The following is a 14,210-nucleotide window of genomic DNA, read 5'->3' as shown; positions in this document are numbered from 1 at the left end:
CAACCGCGGGGCTCTCCAGAGGGTAGTGCGGTCTGCCCAACGCATCACCGGGGGCATACTGCCTTCCCTCCAGGACATCTACAGCACCTAGGGTCACAGGAAGGCCAATAAGTTAATCAAGGACCTCAGCCACCCGAGCCACGGCCTGTTTACCCCGCTACCATCCAGAAGGCGAGGTCAGTACAGGTGCATCAAAGCTGGGACCGAGAGACTGAAAAACCCAGTACAGTACCCTGACCTGAACTTTAGTCACTGTTACTAGCCGGCTACCACCCAGTTACTCAACCCTGCACCTTAGAGGCTGCTGCCCCTATGTACATAGTCATGGAACACTGGTCATAATGTTTACTTACTGTTTGACCCACCTCATATGTACATTGGCACTGGAGAAGATGGCTGCCGTTTTACAGCCCTCTAACCAATTGTACTATTATGTGTGTTTTTTCGCGTTATTTGTATTTTATTCTGTACATAATGTTTCTGCCACCGTCTCTTATGACCAAAAATAGCTTCTGGATATCAGGACAGCGATTACTCACCTTGTATTGGACGAATATTTTTTCCTCAACGAGTCGGACGCGAAGGATATCCTACAGACACCCGACAAGGCCCAAATCCCCGTCATTCAAAGGAGAAAGAGACAGAGATATCGTGAACGTAGGTCAGGGTGCCTTGTAAGGATCCGGCGGCGAGCCAGTAAACTGCCGCTCCCATCAATCTTATTAGCCTATGTTCAATCATTTGAAAACAAATTGGACGACCTAAGACTAAGGTTATCCTACCAACAGGACATTAAAAACTGTAATATCTTATGTTTCACCGAGTCGTGGCTGAACGACGACATGAATAACATACAGCTGGCGGGATATACGCTACATCGGCAGCATAGAACGGCTGACTCCGGTAAGACAAGGGGTGGTGGTCTGTGTATATTTGTAAACAACAGCTGGCGCATAAAATCTAATACTAAGGAAGTCTCAAGGTTTTGCTCACCGGAGGTAGAGTATCTCATGATAAGCTGTAGACCACACTATTTACCAAGAGAGTTTTCATCTATATTTTTCGTAGCTGTCTATTTACCACCACAAACCGATGCTGGCACTAAGATTGCAATCAATGAGCTGTATAAGGCCATAAGTAAAAAGGAAAATGCTCATCCAGAGGCAGCGGTCCTAGTGGCCGGGGACTTTAATGCAGGGAAACTTAAATATTTTCTACCTAATTTCTACCAGCATGTTAAATGTGCAACCAGAGGGAAGAAAACAGAGGGAAAAAAACTCTAGACCACATTTACTCCACACACAGAGACGCGTACAAAGTTCTCCCTCACCCTCCATTTGGAAAATCTGACCATAACTATCCTCCTGATTCCTGCTTATAAGCAAAAACTAAAGCAGGAAGCACCAGTGACTCGGTTAATAAAAAAGTGTTCAGATGACGCAGATACTAAGCTACAGGACTGTTTTGCTGGTCTGATGAAACAAAAATAGAACTGTTTGTCCATAATGACCATCGTTATGTTTGGAGCAAAACACCATCCTAACCGTGAAGCACGGAGGTGGCAGCACCATGCTGTGGGGGTGCTTTGCTGCAGGAGGGCCTGGTGCACTTCAGAAAATAGATGGCATCATGAGGAAGGAAAATTACGTGGATATGTTGAAGCAACATCTCAAGACATCAGTCAGGAAGCTAAAGCTTGGTCGCAAATGTGTCTTCGAAATGGACAATGACTCCAAGCATACTTCCAAAGTTGTGGCAAAATGGCTTAAGGACAACAAAGTCAAGGTATTGGAGTGGCCATCACAAAGCCCTGACCTCAATCCAATAGACATTTTGTGGGCAGAACTGAAAAAGCGTGTGCGACCAAGCAGGCCTACAAACATGACTCAGTTACACCAGCTCTGTCAGGAGGAATGGGCCAAAATTCACCTAACTTATTGTGGGATGCTTGTGGAAGGCTACCCGAAACGTTTGACCCAAGTTAAACAATTTAAAGGCAATGCTACCAAATACTAATTGAGTGTATGTGAACTTCTGACCCACTGGGAATGTGATGAAATAAATAAAAGCTGAAATGAATCATTCTCTCTACTATTAATCTGACATTTCACATTCTTAAAATAAAGTGGTGATCCTAACTGACCTAAGACAGGGACTTTTTACTAGGATTAAATGTCAGGAATTGTGAAAAACTGAGTTTAAATGTATTTGGCTAAGGTGTATGTAAACTTCCGACTTCAACTGTATATACTGTATTCTAGTCAAGGCCTATCCTATATAAATATTGCTGTACATATACCATTCTATCCTACGTATTCTACAGATATACTACATATTCTATGCATATGCTGTCCATAACGTCTATACATCCCATCACATACAGTGGGGAAAAAAAGTATTTAGTCAGCCACCAATTGTGCAAGTTCTCCCAATTAAAAGATGAGAGAGGCCTGTAATTTTCATCATAGGTACACGTCAACTATGACAGACAAATTGAGAGAAAAAATCCAGAAAATCACATTGTAGGATTTTTAATGAATTTATTTGCAAGTTATGTATGTAGACACTTGCTCATCGAACATCTCACTGTTGCCACAAAGTTGGAAGCACAGAATCTTCTAGAATGTAATTGTATGCTGTAGTGTTAACATTTCCCTTCACTGGAACTAAGGGGCCTAGTCCGAACCATGAAAAACAGCCCCACCAAACTTTACAGTTGGCACTATGCATTGGGGCAGGTAGTGTTCTCCTGACATCCGCCAAACCCTGATTCGTCCGTCGGACTGCCAGATGGTGAAGCATGATTTATCACTCCAGAGAACGCGTTTCCACTGCTCCAGAGTTCAATGGCGGCGAGCTTTATACCATTCCAGCCGACACTTGGCATTGCGCATGGTGATCTTAGGCTTGTGTGCAGCTACTTGGCCATGGAAATCCATTTCATGAAGCTCCCGACGAACAGTTATTGTGCTGACGTAGTAAGTGTTGCAACCTAGGACATAAGATCTTTACGCGCTGCGCGCTTAAGTACTCGGCGGTCCCGTTCTGTGAGCTTGTGTGTCGTAACACTTCGCGGCTGATCTGTTGTTGCTCCTAGATGTTTCCACTTCACAATAACAGCACTTACAGTTGACCGGGGCAGCTCTAGCAGGGCAGAAATTTGACAAACTGACTTGTTGGAAAGGTGGCATCCTATGACGGTACCACTTTGAAAGTTACTGAGCTCTTCAGTAAGGCCATTCTACTGCTAATGTTTGTCTATGGAGATTGCATGGCTGTGTGCTCGATTTTATACACCTGTCAGCAACAGTTGTGGCTGAAATAGCCGAATCCACTAATTTGAAGGGATGTCCACATACTTTTGTATAAAAAGTGTATATATTTAAATTGATCGTCCTAATATTTATTTATTAATTCCATTCTTTTACTTTTTAGATTTGTTGTGTATTGTTAGATATTAGTGCACTGTTGGAGCTAGGAACACAAGCATTTCACTACACCCGCAATAATATCTGCTAAATATGTTTATGCTGTCACGAGTTACAAAGCCAGAACCCAGAAGCAGACCAGGACAAGGTAAGTTGAAACGAAGGTGAGTGTTTATTTACAAAGTCAAGAGTGATGCTGAATAATCCAGGGAACAGAGCGGGCGGCGTTGATTAGTTGTTGGGGGTGCAGTGGTTGATCCAATCATGGCTCGGCAGCCGCCGACCACCAGGCAGAGGTTGGATGAAGGTTCCGGACGAGTGACTGCAGATGGAACAAAACGGAGGTAAGTAAACAACAAACCAACAAGGTGCAAAACAACAAAACTAACGCTAGAAGCTCTAAGACTGATACTCTGGTAAACCTACTGTTCATGGCTAACGATCCGGCAGGGAATGGATGTTAGGCCAGAGCCTAAGAAGGGTGATGATCAGGACCAGGTGTGCAGATTGCTGATGGGATGCAGGTGCGGAACTCAAGAGAGCTCCCCGGAGCGTTCCAGAACCCTCGGGAAACTGGAGATCACGAGCAGAAAAACTAGTCCACAGACAGGACCCGACTCAGACTGCCGGGATCGTTACAGTACCCCCCCTCCGGCCGAACGCCACCGGGCGGACTCCCGGAGCGCCAGGATGGAGGCGGTAGAAGTCACGAATGAGGTCAGCATCTAGGATCTGTCGCCGCGGAATCCAACTCCTCTCTTCAGGACCATACCCCTCCCAGTCCACGAGATACTGGAAACCCCGGCCCCGCCGTCTGGAATCCATGATGCGTCGCACCGTGTAGGCAGGACCACCTCCGATCATCCGAGGAGGAGGAGGAGGAGGCGGAGGAGGCAACAGAGGACTGAGGAAAACAGGCTTGAGGCAGGAGACATGAAAGGTGGGATGGACTCTGAGCGTCCTCGGGAGTTTGAGTCGAACTGCCACCGGATTAATCACCTTCTCCACCACAAACGGACCAATGAACTTCGGTAACAACTTCCTAGACTCAGTCCGTAAAGGAAGATCCCGTGTGGCCAACCAGACCCTATCTCCGATGGTATAGGTGGGAGCGGGGATCCGGCGACGATTCGCCTGGAGCTGATACCGGTCCGAAACTCTAAGGAGTGCCTTTCTGGCCCGATGCCAGGTCCGGTGGCAACGACGAATATGGGCCTGAACAGAAGGCACTGAGAGCTCCTTCTCCTGAGAAGGGAACAAGGGAGGTTGGTAGCCATACAGGCACTGGAAGGGAGACATCCCAGTGGCAGATGTAGGGAGAGTATTGTGGGCATACTCAACCCAAGGCAACTGAGAGACCCAGGAGGTGGGGTTGGAAGAGGCCAGGCAGCGTAGCGTGGATTCCATCTTCTGGTTGGCTCTCTCCGCCTGACCATTAGATTGGGGGTGAAAACCAGATGTGAGACTGACTGTAGCTCCAATGGCCAAACAGAAGGACTTCCAGACAGCAGAGGTAAACTGAGGGCCACGGTCGGAAACGATATCACTGGGCAAACCGTGGACCCTGAAAACCTCCCTAACCAGGATCTCGGACGTCTCCGAGGCAGAGGGAAGCTTGGCAATTGGCACAAAGTGGGCGAACTTGCTGAATCTGTCCACGATAGTCAGAACGACCGTGTTCCCCTCAGAAGCGGGCAACCCAGTGACAAAGTCCAGGGCCAGATGCGACCATGGTCGCCGGGGAATAGGAAGGGGGTGAAGTAGTCCAGAGCTGGGCCGATTGGTACTCTTATTCTGCGCACACACTAGACAGGCAGCAACATAACCCCGAGTATCCTCGGCCATGGCAGGCCACCAAAAACGTCTGCGAAGAAACGCCATCGTCCGAGCCACGCCAGGGTGACAAGCCATCTTGCTGGCGTGGGTCCATTTGAGCACCGCAGGACGAACCGACTCAGGCACAAACAACCGACCGGGTGGACCGTTACCGGGACCGGGCTGCGTCCGAAGGGCCGCCATCACCTCCTCCTCAATCTTCCACCTAACAGCTCCCACGACGCAGTTCCGGGGGAGAATTGTCTCGGTCTTGGACCCACTCTCCTCCGTCTTGGAGAACATCCGAGACAAGGCGTCCGCCTTGCCGTTCTTAGATCCAGGTCGGAACGTCAGGGAAAAATTGAATCGTCCGAAAAACAACGACCACCTGGCCTGACGGGAGTTGAGACGTCTAGCCGATTGCACGTAAGCAAGATTCTTGTGGTCAGTCCAGACAATAAACGGTTGCTCCGCCCCCTCCAACCAGTGGCGCCACTCCTCCAAGGCAAGTTTCACCGCGAGAAGCTCCCGGTTACCCACATCGTAATTCCTCTCCGCAGGCGAAAGGCGACGAGAGTAGTAGGCGCAGGGATGGAGTTTACTGTCCGTGGAGCATCGCTGCGACAGGATGGCGCCAACTCCCACATCAGACGCGTCCACTTCAACGACGAACTGACGGGCCGTGTCCGGTTGAGAGAGAATCGGTGCGTTGGTGAATCGCCTCTTCAAATCCAGAAACGCTCGATCCGCCTCCGGATTCCACTTGAAGCTCCTGATACTGGAAGTCAAGGCAGTTAACGGAGCGGCCACACGGCTGTAATCCCGGATGAATCTGCGGTAGAAATTCGCAAACCCCAAAAATCTCTGGAGCTGCAATCTCGTACCGGGCTGGGCCCATTCCAGAACCGCTCTAACCTTCTCCTGGTCCATCCTAATCTCCCCCTGGAGATGATGTACCCGAGAAAGGATGTCGTGTGGGCGTGAAACTCGCACTTCTCGGCCTTCACGAACAGGCGATTCTCCAACAATCGCTGCAGAACCTGCCGGACATGCTGGACGTGGTCGGAAGGTTCCTTCGAGAAGATCAGAATGTCATCCAGGTAAACAAACACAAAGAGACCGATCATATCTCTCAGGACGTCGTTCACCATACTCTGGAATACCGCTGGAGCATTGGTCAGTCCAAACGGCATCACCTGATACTCGAAGTGACCCATCGGTGTATTGAAACCCGTCAACCACTCGTCTCCCTCTCTGATCCGGACCATGTGATACGCATTGCGTAGGTCTAGCTTGGTGAACACCGTAGCACCCTGTAAGGAGTCGAAGGCAGAACTCATCAAGGGCAGGGGATACTTGTTCTTGACCGTGATGTCATTCAACCCCCGATAATCAATACACGGTCGAAGAGAGCCATCCTTCTTACCCACAAAGAAGAATCCTGCCCCCAGGGGTGATGACGAGGGACGAACGAGACCAGCAGCTAGGGACTCCTTGATGTAGGTCTCCAAAGCCTCACGTTCAGGGCGGGAGATACTGTATAACCTTCCCTTGGGGTAGACAGCTCCAGGGAACAGGTTGATGGCACAATCATATGGTCGGTGGGGGAGGGAGTGACAGAGCCTTCTGCTTACTGAACACTTCCCCCAAATCGTGATATGTCTCGGGAACCAGGGACAAATCTGGGGGTTTAGCCTCAATCACCTGACTGGGAACCGAATGGGGACAGGCAGTCTTGAGACAGTTAGCATGACAATCAAGGCTCCAACTCGTTACCTTGCCCGTCACCCAATCGAACGTGGGATTGTGTTCCTTCAGCCAGGGGTATCCAAGGACCAGAGGAACATGGGAAGACGGCAGAATGAAGAATGAAATCATCTCCGAATGATTCCCCGACAACAGCATCTTAACCGGTTCAGTCCTCATCGTGATACGTGCCAGACTACTGCCGTTCAGAGTGGTCGCTTCAATGGCTTCCGGCAATTGCTCCTTGGAAAGCCCCAGCTGTTCCACCAACTCGGCATCAAGAAAGCTTCCATCGGCACCTGAATCGATAAAAGCGTTAATCGCTAAGCTCTGATTCCTGTTCACAAGGGTAGCCGGGAAACGGGGTCTGACAGAGGTATTGAGAGGTCGAAACTGGCTCGCTAAAAGTCCTCCCAACTTTAGCGAGCCGCGCAGTTTGACGACCGCCGGGAACAGGTGGCGAGGTAATGTCCCGAACCACCACAGTAGAGGCAACAGTTAGTCCTACGTCTGAGTTGGCGTTCCTCCTTGGTTAACCCGTGCCGCCCTACTTGCATTGGTTCAGAATCGGGAGACAGGACCTCTCCACTAATCCTGTGTGGTGGACGATGATCGACGTATTCTGGTCCAATCCCCGACCCGACTGGAACCTGAGAAGCTGATCGATTGGACGGACCCCATTGCTTCTCCCTCCTTCGCTCACGGACTCGATTATCCACCCGAATAGACAAGGCTACCAAGCTGTCCAGGTCACTAGGCTCCGGATAGGAGATCAACTCATCCTTGAGCTGCTCCGACAGACCCTGGTAAAAGGGCCGCTTGCAGAGACTCCTCATTCCACCCACTCTCCACAGCCAACGTCTTGAACTCGATCACGAAGTCGGCCACGCTGCGAGTTCCTTGGTGAAGCGAAAACAGGCGCCTAGCTGCGTCCCTCCCTCGGACGGAATGGTCGAAGAGCTTCCTCATCTCGGCCGTGAACCCCTGGTATGAAGCCATGCAGGGGTCTTGTCGTTCCCAAACGGCTGAAGCCCACTCCAGCGCTCGACCACGCAGCAACTCAATCACAAAGGCTATCCTAGCCTTGTCTGTGGCATAAGAGTAGGGCTGTAGATCGAACACTAACCCACACTGCATAAGGAAAGAACGGCATCTTCCCAGCTCCCCCTCATATTTATCCGGCGTCGGAACCTTGGGCTCACGGAAGGACACAGCTCCAGACGCGGCAGGCGAGATGGGTGAAACCGGTAGTGGATCCTCCACCGGAAACTTGCGCTGGTTCTGGACCTCCGTCAGACCGGGTAGAAAGGTTCCGAACTGCCAACGAGATCTCCTGTAGCTCCGTGCTATGATGGCCCAACATCTTCTCCTGATGGGTAATGGCATGGCGAACAGAGTCCAGGTCCGCTGGGTTCATTACTGGCCGGATCGTTCTGTCACGAGTTACAAAGCCAGAACCCAGAAGCAGACCAGGACAAGGTAAGTTGAAACGAAGGTGAGTGTTTATTTACAAAGTCAAGAGTGATGCTGAATAATCCAGGGAACAGAGCGGGCGGCGTTGATTAGTTGTTGGGGGTGCAGTGGTTGATCCAATCATGGCTCGGCAGCCGCCGACCACCAGGCAGAGGTTGGATGAAGGTTCCGGACGAGTGACTGCAGATGGAACAAAACGGAGGTAAGTAAACAACAAACCAACAAGGTGCAAAACAACAAAACTAACGCTAGAAGCTCTAAGACTGATACTCTGGTAAACCTACTGTTCATGGCTAACGATCCGGCAGGGAATGGATGTTAGGCCAGAGCCTAAGAAGGGTGATGATCAGGACCAGGTGTGCAGATTGCTGATGGGATGCAGGTGCGGAACTCAAGAGAGCTCCCCGGAGCGTTCCAGAACCCTCGGGAAACTGGAGATCACGAGCAGAAAAACTAGTCCACAGACAGGACCCGACTCAGACTGCCGGGATCGTTACATATGCGACCAATAAAATTGGATTTGGTTTGAAAAAGACTATAAAATAAATCACACAAATACAAAGCTATATTGTATGCTCCCACATTTTTTCAAATTACATTATTTTATACTAACACAATTGCTCAGAGAAAGAGATTTTATTTAACAAGTAATAATGTCAAAAAGGCTCTGGGCTTTGGTCTCCTTGGTGCAACGCCAGGGTGACCTGGGTGACCAGGTGACCTGGGCAACCTTGAGCTACCCTACCAAAACCAACTTCTCTGGATTTATTTTGCTTCTGGGGAAGAAATGCATATTTCAAAACTGGAAAAACTAAAATAACAACTCCATACAGCATTGACACCATCTGATCATTAAATATGTACACGTGGAACAAATCACAATGTCAACAACCCATCAAACAGCTGCATTCATTAAGGTCTGGAATACATTACTAGCCCATCTGAATCTCATCTCCAACTCTCTCTCTCTCTCTCTCTCTCTCTCTCTCTCTCTCTCTCTCTCTCTCTCTCTCTCTCTCTCTCTCTCTCTCTCTCTCTCTCTCTCTCTCTCTCTCTCAGAAGTCAATTAATAGCATTCTCACGTAGGTGTTCCTCTTGTCCAGATGGGAAAGGGCAGTGTTGGAGTGCAATAGAGATTGCATCATCTGTGGATCTGTTGGGGCGGTATGCAAATTGGAGTGGGTCTAGGGTTTCTGGGATAATGCTGTTGATGTGAGCCATGACCAGCCTTTCAAAGCACTTCATGGCTACAGACTTGAGTGCCATGGGTCGGTAGTCATTTAGGTAGGTTATCTTAGTGTCTTTGGGCACAGGGACTATGGTGGTCTGCTTGAAACATGTTGGTATTACAGACTCAGTAAGGGACATGTTGAAAATGTCAGTGAAGACACTTGCCAGTTGGTCAGCACATGCTCAGAGTACACATCCTGGTAATCCGTCTGGCCCTGCGGCCTTGTGAATGTTGACCTGCTTAAAAGTCTTACTCAAATCGGCTACGGAGAGGGTGATCACATAGTCATCCGGAACAGCTGGTGCTCTCATGCAATCTTCAGTGTTGCTTGCCTCGAAGCGAGCATAGAAGGGATTTAGCTTGTCTGGTAGGCTTGTGTCACTGGGCAGTTCGCGGCTGTGCTTCCCTTTGTAGTATGTAATAGTTTTCAAGCCCTGCAATGTTTACATTTACATTTTAGTCATTTAGCAGACGCTCTTGTACAGAGCGACTTACAGTTAGTGAGTGCATACATTTTCATACTGGCCCCCTGTGGGAAACGAACCCACAACCCTGGCGTTGCAAGCGCCATGCTCTACCGACAAGCGTCAGAGCCGGTGTAGTACGATTGAATCTTAGTCCTGAATTGACTCTTTGCCTGTTTGATGGTTCATCTGAGGATATAACGGGATTTCTTATAAGCTTCCGGGTTAGAGTCCCGCTCCTTGAAAGCGGCAGCTCTACCCTTTAGCTCAGTGCGGATGTTGCCTGTAATCCATGGCTTCTGGTTGGGGTATGTACGTACGGTCACTGTGGGGACGACATCATCGATGCACTTATTGATGAAGCCAGTGACTGATGTGGTGTACTCCTCAATGCTATCTGAAGAATCCCGTAACATATTCCAGTCTGTGCTAGCAAAACAGTCCTGTAGCTTAGCATCTGCATCATCTGACCACTTTTTTATTGACCGAGTCACTGGTGCTTCCTGCTTTAGTTTTTGCTTTGTGGTGGTAAATAGACAGCTACGAAAAATATAGATGAAAACTCTCTTGGTAAATAGTGTGGTCTACAGCTTATCATGAGATACTCTACCTCAGGCGAGCAAAACCTCGGGACTTCCTTAGTATTAGATTTTGTGCACCAGCTGTTGTTTACAAATATACACAGACCGCCACCCCTTGTCTTACCGGAGTCAGCCGTTCTATCCTGCTGATGTAACGTATAGCCCGCTAACTGTATGTTATCCATGTCGTCGTTCAGCCACGACTCTGTGAAACATAAGATATTACAGTTTTTAATGTCCCGTTGGTAGGATAACCTTAGTCTTAGGTCATCCAATTTGTTTTCAAATAATTGAACATTGACTAATAGGATTGATGGAAGAGGCAGTTTACTCGCTCGCCGTCGGATCCTTACAAGGCACCCCGACCTACGTCCACGATATCGCCGTCTCTTTCTCATGCGAATGATGGGGATTTGGGCCTGTCTGTAGAATATCCTTCGAGTCCGACTCGTTGAAGAAAAAAATATTTGTCCAATACGAGGTGAGTAATCACTGTCCTGATATCCAGAAGCTCTTTTTGGTCATAAGCAGAAATATTATGTACAAAATAAATTACAAATAACGCGAAAAAACACACATAATAGTACAATTGGTTAGAGGGCTGTAAAACGGCAGCCATCTTCTCCGGCGCCATCTCAACAATTGTTCATGTCTTATGTGAAATGTAGGTCTTGGTTCTGTAAAATGTCAAAAATGTTGTGTTTTCAATGATGTATGTTCTTCACTTGGTGTTAGTGTATGGAGGTGTATTACTTGTATTTCACAGAAATTCTAGAAATAAAAAAGAAAAAGAAAACACAGTTACCGCTAAAACACACAGCAGCACTAACTAGCAGCAAATCTCTCTGTTGTGATTACAAGGTATCCCAGGGCCTCTTGAATGGACCATAATTGTAATTTACTGTGTTATCAAATGGTACTGACACGTCAGGATACTCTGACCTTGCTGTGTTCTCTTAAGATGAGAAGGGATCCGTCCCAAAGATTGATACCCTGGTCAATGTGGTCTTCCCTATACATGTCTGCCGCTACCATGGCGCAAGGCATAAGCTCGTCCCCAATCTTTTTTGGGCATCCATCCTCTGCCAAGTGATTGGGTATTCCTTTGTTTGCGAAATAATAAGATGGTACACCAAAAAATAAGCAATGTTAAGATAACCATTTGAAGTCAGCAAGTTCAAGAGTTACAGTATACAGTGGGGAAAAAAAGTATTTAGTCAGCCACCAATTGTGCAAGTTCTCCCACTTAAAAAGATGAGAGAGGCCTGTAATTTTCATCATAGGTACATGTCAACTATGACAGACAAAATGAGAAAAAGAAATCCAGAAAATCACATTGTAGGATCTTTAATGAATGTATTATTATGGTGGAAAATAAGTATTTGGTCAATAACAAAAGTTTCTCAATACTTTGTTATATACCCTTTGTTGGCAATGACACAGGTCAAAAGTTTTCTGTAAGTCTTCACAAGGTTTTCACACACTGTTGCTGGTATTTTGGCCCATTCCTCCATGCAGATCTCCTCTAGAGCAGTGATGTTTTGGGGCTGTCGCTGGGCAACACAGACTTTCAACTCCCTCCAAAGATTTTCTATGGGGTTGAGATCTGGAGACTGGCTAGGCCACTCCAGGACCTTGAAATGCTTCTTACGAAGCCACTCCTTCGTTGCCTGGGCGGTGTGTTTGGGATCATTGTCATGCTGAAAGACCCAGCCACGTTTAATCTTCAATGCCCTTGCTGATGGAAGGAGGTTTTCACTCAAAGTCTCACGCTACATGGCCCCATTCATTCTTTCCTTTACACGGATCAGTCGTCCTGGTCCCTGTGCAGAAAAACAGCCCCAAAGCATGATGTTTACACCCCCATGCTTCACAGTAGGTATGGTGTTCTTTGGATGCAACTCAGCATTCTTTGTCCTCCAAACACGACGAGTTGAGTTTTTACCAAAAAGTTCTATTTTGGTTTCATCTGACCATATGACATTCTCCCAATCCTGTTCTGGATCATCCAAATGCACTCTAGCAAACTTCAGACGGGCCTGGACATGTACTGGCTTAAGCAGGGGACACATCTGGCACTGCAGGATTTGAGTCCCTGGCGGCGTAGTGTGTTACTGATGGTAGGCTTTGTTACTTTGGTCCCAGCTCTCTGCAGGTCATTCACTAGGTCCCCCCGTGTGGTTCTGGGATTTTTGCTCACTGTTCTTGTGATCATTTTGACCCCATGGGGTGAGATCTTGCGTGGAGCCCCAGATCGAGGGAGATTATCAGTGGTCTTGTATGTCTTCCATTTCCTAATAATTGCTCCCACAGTTGATTTCTTCAAACCAAGCTGCTTACCTATTGCAGATTCAGTCTTCCCAGCCTGGTGCAGGTCTACAATTTTGTTTCTGGTGTCCTTTGACAGCTCTTTGGTCTTGGCCATAGTGGAGTTTGGAGTGTGACTGTTTGAGGTTGTGGACAGGTGTCTTTTATACTGATAACAAGTTCAAACAGGTGCCATTAATACAGGTAATGAGTGGAGGACAGAGGAGCCTCTTAAAGAAGAAGTTACAGGTCTGTGAGAGCCAGAAATCTTGCTTGTTTGTAGGTGACCAAATACTTCTTTTCCACCATAATTTGCAAATAAATCCATAAAAGATCCTACAATGTGATTTTCTGGATTTTTTTTCCTCAATTTGTCTGTCATAGTTGACGTGTACCTATGATTAAAATTACAGGCCTCACTCATCTTTTTAAGTGGGAGAACTTGCACAATTTGTGGCTGACTAAATACTTTTTTCCCCCACTGTATGTAGAACTTCACTTCATCCAACTTTATACTACCACGTATCCTCCTCCTGCTATCCCTAGTCAATCCTATTCATATCATGTCTTGTGCTGCAAAAGTGAGTATAATTTCCAAAATAGATGTCACTCCACAGTACAAAAAGTTTTGTATCCCTACTTTGTTAGTTGTGTGTTGTTGGTTCTACAGCAGGGTAAGTGGTACGTCAGGCGATGTAACCAAGGGCCACAGCTTGAAACTAGATGTAGTAAGCCTCCCCCTGGCAGTAGCATCTCCACTACCCAGACCCTTGCAGTACCTGCTCATGGTAACACATATGGTAACTCGCTAATTTACGACTCAGGCTAAACTGCTTGCGATCTTGCAGCAGCAGTGGGCCACAGAGGTGTAATGTGCATGCCCAACCACTGCCCCAGCTATGGGTTAATAGCCAATTAAAGAGCTCCAAGCATCAAAGGGTGGAGTAGGACCCTGAGCTAAAACGGCCAACAGTAAATGTCAAGAGGATCTGAATCCCCTGATTTACTCTGATGCTCCAGGACTTGGGGAGATTGAGGCAAAAAAGATGGTAACTGTTGCCCACTAGTTTTCCAATTGTAGAAAATATAAATGGTATTCTTTATTCCTATCCTTATATCCATTGATATGACTGGTTCCTATCAGTTATTCATAGAAATGCACCTG

This window comes from Coregonus clupeaformis, chromosome 21 (assembly GCF_020615455.1).
Source record: "Coregonus clupeaformis isolate EN_2021a chromosome 21, ASM2061545v1, whole genome shotgun sequence".
NCBI classification, from domain to species: Eukaryota; Metazoa; Chordata; class Actinopteri; order Salmoniformes; family Salmonidae; genus Coregonus; species Coregonus clupeaformis.
This window is presented reverse-complemented; position numbering follows the sequence as displayed.